Below are 10513 nucleotides of genomic sequence, written 5' to 3'. Positions count from 1 at the left end.
TGCTACTGGCATCAGGTCATGCTTACATTATTTGCAGATGGCCAATGTTTGTCAAAAGAGCTGATACAGGGCAACGCTGATGTTACACTGGCATCTGTGTATCTCTAATCTCAACATTATTACACACATTGATTTGATCTAAAATTAGCCATTGTCCAGAGATCCCTCACATTTTGTAGCTCCATAATTGAACAGCCCTTTATTCAGTCTTATGCAAGGAAGGATATTGACGTGTGAGCGGCCCTGTCCATTAAATGAATGTGTTTGTTATTCAGTAACGACCTTACAGTGACTGACAGTATCCCTTTGTGTTCTCTTCCCTCAGGAACCAGAACTCCAGGAAACAGCATCTGACAGGTCAGACAGTAGGGAGACGGAGGATGGAGGGTTATCAGGTATGGAAAACAACACAAGTTTCCTCCTCTTTTCTATTGGCTTCCTTCTCCGCCGGCAGCTCCTCCACACTGGAGCTGTTGGGCACAGATTTGGGACTGGAAAAGTTTTGGCTCAGGCTTTCATCAGCTGATGAATGAAAAATGCTGTTTTTATTAGAGCAAAAAAAATAAATTTCTGCAAGAACATTCTGTATATGAGGTTTGATTAGGGTCACATGTTTTATTGTGAAAGTAAATTTTCTTCCATAACTTTTCTGTTTTATGAGTGATTAGGGAGACATTGTAGGAAATGGTGATGCAGAGAGAGGGGGACATTCTTTGTGTGTGCATGTTTGTGTGCAGCTGTAGTGTGACTTCGCTCACCTTGCCGGGATGTCTGCAAGGAGCTGAGTGTTGGCTGTTACCTTGACAATGAGTCTTGGGGCAGAGCAGTGAGAGGGGTGCTAGGGGCTACAAATGGATAAAAGGATGAGGTAGAGTGGCTGCTTAATAATGTGATTAAGTGTGTAACACTGTGTGTTTACATGTAAGTGTGAGTTTGAGTGTAGTAATGTGCAACAGTAGACCTACAAAGCCTTGGCATGCAAAGCTGCCCCATCTGCAGTCAATCGCAATCTATTTTTTAGTTTAACCCCCTCTGATAACATTACAAAGGATGGGGTGGGGGGTGGGGAGATTAAAAAAATCACAAAATAAAACAGTCCACCTCAAAAACACCGTCAACCAGGGCTCCAAACATTGAAATATGAGTGAACATTGCCTAATCCTATTTTTTGAGCTCCCTGATAAAACTGTTATATTTTAAAGTGAAATGTTATTTCAATACTCTATTTCATATTTTTTATGTTGAAACAGATCAATATGCACAGAAATTCAATGATAAAGTGAACTCATACAATGCCAATAAAAAGGATAGAGGTGGGAGAGCACATGACAAAAAGGAACAAACTAATGAAACAAGTAAACTCATTCCACATGCATCCACATCTGTAACAGTGTTCATTTTGTCAACTAAAACTATGACTAAAAATGTTTATTAGCAGCCTTTTTTCCACGAGAAAGAAGAGACTGAGACTTGCCAAAAATAGATCTTTGACGACTTAAACTGATTAAAAGTAAGTCAAGGTTCATCAAGATGACTAAAAACTAAAACTAAACTAAAATGTGATTTAATTTTCATCAGACATTCAAAATCCATGATATTTTTCCACTGTGTAAATCTGTCATCCCCACTGTGAAGCATGGTGGCAGCATCATGCTATGGGGATGGTTCTCAGCAGCTAGCCCTGAAAGGCTTGTAAGGGTAGAGGGTAAAATGAATGCGGCAAAATATGGGAAAATCCTGGAGGACAATCTTAATCAGCCTGAAATAAAACTGCAGCTTCGGAGAATATTTATTTTCCAGTAAGTCAATGACCTGAAGCATACAGCGAAAGCTGCACAGAAGTGGTTCAAAGACAACAAGGGGAATGTTCTGGAGTGGCCAAGTCAAAGCTCAGACCTCAGTCCAACAGAGAATTTGTCACTGGACTTAAAAAGGGCTGATCACACCTGATCCCCAGAGCTTGGGTTGTTTTGCAATTAAAATGGAGTAAAATTGCGGTTTCCAGATGTGCAAGCCTGATTGAGACCTGTCCACACAGACGCAATGCTTTGATCGCAGCCAAATGTACATCTATTAAATTCTGACTTGAAGGGGATGAATATGTATGTAGTCACTTATCATATATTACATATTTTTATTCAATTGACATTACTATGTAGAACTCTGTTTTCACTTTGACATTAAAGAGTTTTTTTTATTTTTTTTTGTCAACAAACCAAATTATATTAACTATGATTGATTTATAAAATCATTAAAATGATAAAACATCCCAGGTGGTAAATACTTTTGCTTATTATAACATATATTTATTTCTAAAGATGTACAGTTTGACTTTACTGTTATCCATTTTGATTCAGAGAGAGGGGAAGCCAACTTCCAGGTCAATGCTATGCATTTTTGAATACGACTAAAGCTACGTCAGTGATTTTTTTTACTTCCTTGGATTCAGACTATTTATGTTCCTAAGAAGACAGATTTGTGGATTTAGTGGAGTTGGTATGTTTACAGATTTGGGCAAAACTTCACATAAATCAGACAAAAAGTGGGGATTTTCATACTTAATCATGTACAGTGAAGTGTAATTCCTATAGGCACACCACATGTAAAGCACAAATTTGAGGTTTTGTGAATGTTTCAGTGTAGTTCCTGAGGGAGGAAGTTGATGACGAAAATCTTACAGATTGTAGTTCACAGGCTTGAATGAGGCCTTAAGATGAATATCGTATTCTGACAGATCAGACCCTAGGTTTTCACTTATAGAAATGTCATGATCAATGCATGCCAATCAGTCAGTAAACTTTTTTGAGCCTTTGTGAGTATGAAGGACCTTTTCAACCTTTGTCAGCTCAGGTTATGGCGTTCTTTTCCCCAATATATGTTTCAAAAAGTCTCTAAGTGGCAAGTAGTAAATGAAATGTTTATGAAGAATTGATTTGGATTTTGTCTCATTCTTCACTGATAAATGTAGGTTTTTAAGGGATATTAGGACAATGAATCGGATGCTTTTAAAGGATTAACATGTTTAACTATGCCTCTGTACCACACACGTACTATAAAAAACAAGAGAACATCTGTGCTCTACATGTGGCTCTCTAACAGTTGTTATATTGACACAATGAGCACTGTAGGCCTGTCAACTGAGGCCTCTTTATTCCAAGTAGAGAATTTAAACAATACAAACACACTTTTGCCCCGAATAGTAGATTATGATGCACCAGGGGGTAATGCAAGCACAGAATCTCCTCTGTCTCCCCCTGACTCACGTACATGCAGCGATTGTCATACTGACCTTGATTTCCTGTGGTCACTGTGTGCGCTTGTTGTTGGAAGGGCCTTCCTGCTCTCTGTGTTGGAAATCCTGCTTATTCAGCTTTTTCACACAAACAAAGTGGACAGAGAGAGGGAAGTACGCATGTGTGGGTTATTAATCCATCTATCCTTTATACTTTTTTGCTCACAGAGCAGCCCACTTTCTACATGGTGCCTCATTTCTTTTGGTCAGTGTTGCCTCTGCATTTTTTATGAGTAATAGTACCATAAAAAAAAACAGGCAACATTTTAACTGAAGTTAAGTAATGAAGAAGAACTTGAGTGCAATCTGCAACTAAATACAAGAAGATTTTTTTATACCAGTTTTGATAAATTCTGCAGGGAGTGTGTCTAACATAAAAGCAATCATAATTGTCATAATCGTAATTGGGGGCATGTTTGTCCAACTTAAAGGTATTTCTCTGCTCCTGTACTGTAACAGAGCCATCTGCTCTCATTCCTGTTGGCAGTCATTAGGCTAAGTGGAAAGGCTCTGTACTGTAAGGCTCGATAAATCTCAGTGGCCTGACCAGTAATAACAGCCTCAGCGACAACATCCAAAGACTGCAGCTGAATGACTGTATTTTGATCTCTTTGTATATGCTCACATGCGTGACATTTGAGCACATGCAAAGACAGTCACACGCAGACAGGCAAATGTAGAAAACTGTGTACAAGCGGTAGTTTTCACTTTAGTGAATACCGTTTTATTTCAAAAGAACAAACTAGAGATCAAATTCTCCTGATGTGACTGCCAGGAGTGTGTGGTGGTGACTCACAAAAGATTTACAGAGACTATAATTAATGTTCAGACAGAATAGAACTACTGACACGATCTATTTGAGCTTTCTCCAATTACAAACGCAGTTTCCAAAAAGGTTGGGACATTTTGTAAAATGTGGATAACAACAGAAAACTGGTTTGCAGATCCTTTCCAACCAGATTCACTTTAATACAGATAAAATACAGGATATTTAATGGTCACATTTATAAACATCATTGTTCTACATAGTAAATATACACACATTTGATTCCTGCAACACATTCCTTAAAAAGTTGGTTCAGGAGCATGTTTCAGTGGGAGACAGGTCTGGACTGCATACAGGTTCCCACCCACACTCTTCTACTGTGAAGCCATGCTGTTGTAACTTGTGCAGTCTGCGGTTTTGGATTGTCTCGCTAAAATAAACAGGGACGTCTCTGAAAAGGACATTGCCTGGATGGAAACATATTTTTGCTCTAAATCCTCCCATTATGAACAGTGCCATTCACAGATGTGCACGTTACCCATGTCATTAATACACCAGCACACCATCACAGATTCTGGCTTTTGAACGATGCATTGGTAACAGTCTGGATGGGGCTGTAGGACTAGATGATCATTATTTACAAAAACAATTGGAAATGTGAATTCATCCGACCACGGAGCACTTTTCCAATTTGGGTTAGTCCATGTCAGATGAGCTCGGGCCCAGAGAAGTCATTGGATGTTGTTGCCATAAATCTTTGGCTTTGTATGTTAGTGTCTTAACTTACATTTAATTTACTGTTTTTATGTTCTTAAACCAATATTAAAAATCCATCATAGGATCATGCTGTTTTCTAATTCTCTGCTGTAGGAATCGAATGTCACCGACATTCAATGTTGGTTTTTGTCTTGCCCCTTACATGCAGAGATTTCTATATTCAGCTTTTTTTCACATTTTACATAATTTACCAATGTCTTTGGAAGTGGGGTTTGTCAGTAAACAACAATTTACAACAGTGAGACAGCAGTGAAAAAAATGTGTGTGACTATTGTTCTTGTGACACAATGTTTTTGCATGCTAAGCCTCTCTTTTTGTGTCATTGGGAAATATCTGGGCAAGTGTTAAAGACAGATATCACAGAGTGGTGAATGACAAAGCATGACAGTGCATCAGCTGATAGAAACACAGAGGGATGGGCTGAGTGGGTACTGAAGCCATGGAACAAGAGATCATTTCACAAGTGTGCTGAAAAGCTGAAGCAGCACTGACCTCACAAACCTCATCCATCCAGACACCGTAGTTCGTGTGTTTGTGCCTCCATGCCTGCGTGTCCGTGTCTGCGCAGAGAGGGACACTGTGGTGTGAGTCATACAGCAGTGATTGAATTAAAAGAACTTTGGCTGAACACAACAACTGCATTACGTTACCCCTGGAATTGGTGAGCAAATCTCTGAGACGGCCAGGCTGGCAGTGTTAGGGTCCTCCCCCCTTGAGATTTCATCCACCCTTTTTGTCACGCTCACACATGCATGCAAGAGCACAAATATACAACTCCTAAAGTCGAGTACAGTGACCTAATTGCAATTTCTTCCAAAGCACAAGTCATAAATGTGGATTATTGCTTTAGTGCAGATTTTTGTCCTGTGGTTTCTTCACCAATGCATTGTGGTTAAATGCCCCTAAACTGTTGCTGGGTCAGACAAAACTGAGTGGAAAGAATGCTTTTTAAACCAGAGAAAAAGGGAGGAAAATGGTTGCTTGATGCTATAAGAGAGGGACTTCCAGTTTCAACAAGTATCTCAGATTTAACCAAAGGCTCTGGAGCATCCATGAGATCAGCATATGGTTGGTGTTCTGCTGGTGTAAAGCCTCAGTCACTCAGAAGTAGGTCACACTCGTGGGGGTTGTGTTTATGTACACTACAATTACGTGCAATTATTTACCATGTACTCCTTTCCTGTGCTGGTGTGATGGTGACACTGGCAGTATTATGTTTACAACAGGAGAGAATATGTTATGCTCTTATTTTGTATTCTCAAATCCTTTAATATGAATCAATGACCCTTTATTTGTGGATTTGCAATAACTATTGACAAAATCTGAGCAATAGGAAACCCTTAACTTAATATAGGTTACACATTCACTTACATATCCTGTTGGTTTCTCTTATTTAAAACAACACAACCCTCTAACCTTTCTCCACAAAAGGATTCACTATTATCAGATTAAAAAGCAGCCCTCACTGACAGGAAGACCTCTCAGTAACCATGGTTTTCAGATAACTGCTGTATCCTGTTTAAAGTGGAGGCCCTTGGAGACCTAACAGAGAAGAAACAAGGGGCCTCTCATGCCAAATAACATACAAACACGCACACACAGAACTGTGGGGAAACACATGCGAGATAACAGAAACATCTGTCCCAGAAATTAGACCAGAGATAGAGATGAGGGGGTGAAGTGAAGTTCCAGGCAGTGATGCGGAGTTAGGAACCAACACCCCCCCCCCCCCCCAACCAGGAAGAGACAACAACATGACCTTCAATGTCCAAACCATGTCTGCTGTCCTGATGTTCAAATGTGGAAATACAGCTCAGAGAGTGTTTGCAGGCATAATGAAAATGTCAAGTCCTGGTTTGGAGCATTCAAGTGAAATTTTGTGTCAGTGTAGAGTTTCACTTTAAGCCACTGTTTAGGTGTGTCTTCACAACAGAGTTGTTTTGTCAATTTATTCATCTCATTTGTGGTTTAGAGGAACAAGCATGAAACTTCTAACTTCTCTGAAACCACCTAAAACGGAAACCACTGACAGATGCAATATCTTTGCTGATACTGAAGGAGATTCTCAGTTAACAGCAGTCTGTCCTCAGCAGTCACGTTTTATAAATTTATATGAGAGGGTTTAAATGAATCCTGCATTTAAAGGCATGTGTTCCTTAGTGGATTTTGTCTTTCACATGTAAGCGGTACAAAGAAACACTAAACTTGAGAAAATGCTAAGAATAAATTCACAGGAAGGTCACAATCATTTTTTCATCCACTCTGGGTAGTACATTGTTCCCATGTCTCTCCAGTTATACTCACCTCTGTCTACATTACATTACTGTCACTTCTTCCTGACCATCTACTTGCTAACACCGCGCTATGGTTTAAATTTAAAAGTGTTGCAGGTTTTTATCCTTGTGCTGGTGCATGTTTGGCATTTGTCTTTCTTTTTCACTCTCTTGCCATATACAGCTGTCCTAATAAAGGCAAAAAGCCCAAAACCTGCTAAAAAATTAAGGCTTGAGGGATGATACACAAAGGAAATGACAAGAGAAGAACAATAATGCATCCATTTGATCTTACTGCCCAGAGTACATTGAACTACAATTGATGAGAGCATTTGAATGTCACTTCCTGCTCTTCAGAGTGCCTCCACACCCCCATCTGGGTAAAAACAGACTGAATGGTACATTAGAAAAAAGTGGTGGCAATGAGATCAAATGCTATTCTGTCGTGTTTTATGCTTCAAATGATTACAAAAATATAATTTATTATGTGTTTTTCATTTTAAAGGAAAGGGGTATAAAAGAAGAGCTCTTTTGCTTTGGGGTCAAAGTGGTCAAATGTGGGACTGGTGCTGCAAATATACTGACCATAAGCCAACGGTAGCTATGAGACAGCCAGAGCTGTAGTCTGCCCACCTATGAACAGATTCCCTACACACCAACAAAGTTTTATAAGTTGAGATCCAACTTATTAAACATTGCTGAAATAAACATAAGGTGGGAGAAAGAGGGGTAAGGTGAGCCTGTGGGTTAGGGATCCACTAAACTCTCCCAGTGAAGAGAGGGAGCACATGGAGTAAGATCTAAGTACATTCTAGTTAACAAAAGTGTTTTTGCTGTTAAAAATTTGTTCATGTTTAAGTTTTCATGAGTGTTGTGTCTGAACAATTATTGAGACATCTAAAAAAATTAGACATTAGTTAGTGCATTAGTAAGCTACAATGTGAGGCTAAACTGTTAGCATGAAGTTAGCTCCAAACTGCTTGGATGATGCACTTTAAAATGGTGGCAGTGAGGTTCATTGAGGTTTCATTGTGGTCCAGTGGAATGATGAGTAGTTGTCTGGTTGTGTGAGGAGAAGTGCATGGATTTGGACTCTTTTTTTTTTACCTTGAGTTTGCCTTGATTTTTGCAAATATGCCATGAGCAGCACTGACAAGTCGGATATTCTGTATTTACCCAGTTCTGTAGGAATTGCAGTCAATTTTATTCTTTTCTAACTTGATTGTGGAGTTGTTAACTGCTATTTTTATTGATGTTGATCAGTTTCAAAAATTGTTAAATCCTTAGGCCTTACTGGAGACAATTGGCGTTTGGAGTTGTACCTTTTATGCTCAGTAGTAGTAGCCCAGTTTTATAAAATGTGTCCAACTGAACATGATTGTGTTCCAAAATTTGATTTTTTTTGGGATCATAATCAGGAAAATTGGTGTTTAAACTTGTTCATTTTATCTTTAGATAAAACTGTCCATAGGTAATTTTAAACTGCGTTTGTCTTGCTCTGTTTTAGCATTATACTGTGTGACAGTTTTTGATTTTACTTCAACATAACCAAACACACAATTTACCCTGACATATTTTCTTAAAAGGCTCAATTTACCCCTGGCCAGGGGCAAGCTAAGGCAAGAAACCACTTTTTTTTTCTAGAGCTGTATTTTTAAAACGGTCATTTTGGATCCAAACTAGATATTCCCAGGGATGTCCAACATCCTGAAGTATATGTACAGGTTTTATTTATAGACACTACTGACATCCTGACACTGTTAAGACACCTCAAATAAAACCCAACCACTCTTACCCCACTCTACCCTATGTGATGTCAGTTTATGACATCTCCAGTCAGAAGATCAGGACATTTGTCCAGTTCAAGAGAGTTGAACTGACACTGATAAACATCTATAACTTTGTGAATTTCTATAATGTTAATTGCAAAAGACCCCAGTTTTTGACCACAAGCTTTGTTTGGGCAAACTAGCCAAATGGAGTTCCCTTGTCAGTGGCAGCCTACATGTACATTTTGTTAATGTTCTCAAAATGTAGAAATCTAATGTTTTTCTTTTTAATAAGTACATATAGAAATCACTAATCTTGTCAACATGTCCAATTAGGTCAACATGTGTTCATATGCAGGGTTCCTTTTGAGTTTATAACATGTAACAAATTAGATAGGTTTGTTGAATGTTGTAAGATCATGAATAAGTTCAAAGTTCAAGGACTTGTGAAATGAGCTCATCAACTTTCCTGTGAAGAGCCAGATGTCACTCTCAGTCTGACTGTGCTGCACTGACTATTTCTTGTTGCCAAGCAGTTGGCCCCAAACACAAGGCAAACTAAAAGGAATTCATTAAATTATAAGTTGTCATTTTTGCTTCTAGGTTTTTGTATAACCAAGATGGCATGTGCATCATTAAGATTTAGATGATGCGTTTCGGTTGGGTGGATTAGTGGCCTTCAACACAGTCAGGCTCCAGTTTTCTCCCTTTTGGTTTTTATGCTACTCTAAGTTTACTAGCTGCTTGGTCTCATAGCAAATAATTTGTCAAAATATCAAAGAGTTTCTTTAAATAAACAGTAAAGATGTCTCAAACAGCCACCTCTCACACAACTTTGACTCTCTTTTACACAGTTTCATGCATGCTCTTACCCAGATGGGAGACGGTGCATACACATCTGTTTCCTGCATGGTGCAAGCTCTGAGGGTGGTGGTCTCTGTGGGGTGTGTCCTCCCTGTCAGAGGCGACCTCTTTAATGACTCATCCTATTGTTAAGTCCAGTCCTCTTCGTCACCCCTCTCCTAAATTATGAGAAGGACCTTAGGAATGTTTTACTTCTATGACGCCCCCTTAGCTCCCACAGTTTAGATTTCAAACCCCGGATCTTGGGCGGTTTTCTTCTTTTTTTGTCATTTCCAGTAAGTCTGCTCTTGTAGTTGCTCAGAGTGTGAGGACATTTATCCAACAGAGATACAGTAAGGAAGGATTTGTATGACCTTTGGGATACCCACAGCAACAGAGTCTGAAACATCTCCTTTAAACTAGCGGTTTTGGTGAGGGGATTTAACAGAAGGGTGGTGGATAAGTAGACCCACTGACCCTTCATCAGTAAGCAGATTACACTTTATCACAAAGAATGCTCAGGGTTCAGTCTGCAACATTAGCAGACAGCAGACTGATCTGTTGTAATCAAAGCAAAGAATGATTGAGACCTAAAGAGAATGATCAAATCCTTAAGCCTTAAATTCTTACAGAAAAGAGTCTCTTTTTGAATGAGGCTAACATTTTCAAACTCAGAGAATACATTTTAATTGTTCCATTTGAATTTTTGCTTCTTCTGATAATGATATCAACAATTTTTGAAATCCTCTTCTTACAGCTCTGTTTTGGTCTCCACCAGAAGGAAACCTTTGAT

The sequence above is a fragment of the Cheilinus undulatus genome, linkage group 9 (genome assembly GCF_018320785.1).
Source record: "Cheilinus undulatus linkage group 9, ASM1832078v1, whole genome shotgun sequence".
NCBI classification, from domain to species: Eukaryota; Metazoa; Chordata; class Actinopteri; order Labriformes; family Labridae; genus Cheilinus; species Cheilinus undulatus.
The sequence above is the reverse complement of the archived record's forward strand: the minus strand, read 5'-3'. Positions refer to the sequence as shown.